The 2365-nt window shown below is 67.7% G+C and overlaps 1 protein-coding gene and 1 long non-coding RNA gene across 2 annotated transcripts in view; both read right to left on the bottom strand.

The window, feature by feature from the left end:
- Nucleotides 1-2352, bottom strand: part of LOC106725966 — a 6820-nt gene extending 4468 nt beyond the window's left edge. Inside the window, exons 1-4 of the long non-coding RNA XR_001361979.1 lie at nucleotides 2226-2352; nucleotides 1607-1738; nucleotides 1364-1418; nucleotides 880-980 (exon numbers count right to left, since the gene is read on the bottom strand). This is a non-coding gene — a long non-coding RNA (uncharacterized LOC106725966). The remainder of the gene's footprint in view (nucleotides 1-879; nucleotides 981-1363; nucleotides 1419-1606; nucleotides 1739-2225) is intronic.
- The window catches only part of APEH (acylaminoacyl-peptide hydrolase), a 27615-nt gene that overhangs the window by 14367 nt on the left and 10883 nt on the right, over nucleotides 1-2365 (bottom strand). The window lies entirely within an intron of this gene.

Genomic DNA, 2365 nt, shown 5'->3' with positions numbered 1-2365 from the left:
GGTCCGAGGCCCACCTGTCGCCTCCGGCACCGGATGCTGTTTCCCTGCACCCGCCCAGCCCCCTCTCGGTCTCCCTCGCCCTGACCACTGTCTCTAGGGCAGACCCTTCTGCCCCGACTTCATGGGCTCAGAGTGCGTCGTCGCTTCAGAAACCACCATTTGGACCTAACTTTCACCTTGAACCTTCTGTCCTCTGTCCCACTCAATGGACTGTCAGCTTCTGAGTGCGGGGACGTGGTTCTGGCCCCGCGGTGTCCCCAGCACGGGAGCAGGCCGGGCCCCTGCCTAGGGCTGGCGAACCATTTCCGGAATAACTGAGTGAGGGGGTGAAAGGCTGGCCCTCCCCTCCCGTCCCCCTGCTTCTCCAGAGGCAGGCAGCCCCTCGACCCCACCCAGCACCTTCCCACCGCAGGCCTGGCGCAGGCCCCTCTGCCTTCTCGCTGCCCTCCTGGCCCTGCCGCCCACGCCTGCCCACAGCAGAAGCACTGGGCCTCTGTGCCCCGCCTGGGGAGCAGAGAGGAGGCGGGGGAGGTCGGTCCATGGCTGCAGGAGGGGATGGCAGCGCACAGAGGGCACCACAGGCCAGACCCTCCTTGCCATCCCGCATGCCATGCCTCTCCTCGCCAGCGGCAGGGCCACGCCAGGGAAGGCTCCAGGGGGAGGCCCCCCACCCGCCTGGGCCCTTTCTCGCCCCCGGGCTGACCGGGGCTGGGACAGAGCCTACCCGTCCGGGGACCTCCCCTCCTCTGTCCTTTCCCGTCTCCCCCACTCACTCTGTTCTGCAGCGACAGTGTATGACCTCAAGCTCATGTCTCCGTCACACGCAGGCACTGGGCCTGCACCCCTCCGCCGCCCCGCCCGCCTGGTCCCCACACTCACTGTTATACGCAGAGTCCAGAGCTGCGCCCAGGCCTCGGACTCCAGAGGTTTTTCCACAACAACGACACCACCTCCCTCCATCTCATCGAGAGCCTGAGAGCCTACGGAGCGCATGGAGGTTGGGAGGAGCCGCATCCCAGCCCCCACCCAACGCCCACTCCTCGCTGGGAGAGCCCTGGGGGCAGGGGTGCTGGAGAAGGACAGGGATGGGAGCCCCGCTGCCCTTTGCTGGGACCGTGTGGGGCGCAGGGACTTGCGGAGCCGGCCTGTGCTGGGGCCTCCGGGAACAGGGTCTCTCCTTTCCCTCCTCCTCCTCCTCCCCCCACACTCAGAGGAGCGGGCCTTGCGGCTCTGGCCACATCACCTCCCGCTGAAGCCCAGACTCCGCCCCCAGGACCCCAGGACCCCAGGACCCCAGGACCTAGAGCGTGTGAGCCCCTTCCGGCCGTCCGGGGAGGGAGCGGGTGCAGTAGCTCATACTCACCCCTCCGGGCAGGGTCACCAGAAGGAGGAGAATTTTTTGCCAAAAGCAGAGACGGCTGTGAGGTGGAAAGGAGAGAGGCATCAGGCTCCCTCCTGGGCGGGGTCAGAGGGCACCGGGAAGCCAGTGCAGCCCGAGCCCCCAGCTGGCCCAGCCCAGGGGCAGAGCGGAGGCAGCCCCCAGACCCAGCTCCGTCTGCAGGGCCCAGGACAGCGCCCACCGGCACCTGGCATGGGCAGTGCTCACCTTCTGTCAGTTTGCCCGCCTGCTCTGCGGCCCCCCCGGGGAGGATCTTGGAGAACACGCTGTCCCCTTCGGCCCCTGGCTGGCCAGCGGGAGCCCCCGGGGTGCCTCCAGGCCTGGCTCCAGCTTTCATGCCTGGGGGGAGCCGGGGAGAAACCACCGTCATGCCAAGCTCGACCTGGCTCCTGGAGCTGAGGGGGACGGCGTGAGGGTGTTGAACACAAGTGCTCCGGATGGCGGGGAGGACAGAGGAAGAAAGAGGAAGAACAGGGAGAAGAGGGTGTGAAGAAGCGGGAAAAGGATGTTGAAGAAGGTCAAGAAGGAAAAAGGAGGGAAAGACCAGGAGGACAGGAGTCAGGAGGGAGGAGGAGGAGGGAGAGGAGGAAGTCAAGGTCCTGCTTTGGGCTCCCGTCCCTCCCTGGTCCCTGCCGAGAGCGCCTGGGCCCCCAGGCTCCAGTGCGGACCCCGTGCTCATCCTAAGAGGCTCGTCCTCTGCCGGGGAGGCCACAGCCCAGGCCCCTCCTCAGGAGCAGTGGGGCCTGCGGTGCCGGGAGCGAGGGTGGTGGGTGCAGGGGCAGCCAGGCTCTCTGCGGCACAGCGAGGGCACAGTGGGCAGGCTCACCTGCAGGTCCAGGTCCTGGCGGTGGCTGAGCCTGAGGGGGCCTCCCCTGCTGGGCCGCTTTGGCTGCCCCTTTAGAGGCGGTGGTCTGCTCTGTCCGCGGCTGCAACACAGAACCCAGAGCTGAGGCGCTGCCCGTGGAC

Source organism: Myotis brandtii, unplaced genomic scaffold (assembly GCF_000412655.1).
Source record: "Myotis brandtii unplaced genomic scaffold, ASM41265v1 scaffold207, whole genome shotgun sequence".
Taxonomy (NCBI): domain Eukaryota; kingdom Metazoa; phylum Chordata; class Mammalia; order Chiroptera; family Vespertilionidae; genus Myotis; species Myotis brandtii.
The sequence above is the reverse complement of the archived record's forward strand: the minus strand, read 5'-3'. Positions and strand labels throughout refer to the sequence as shown.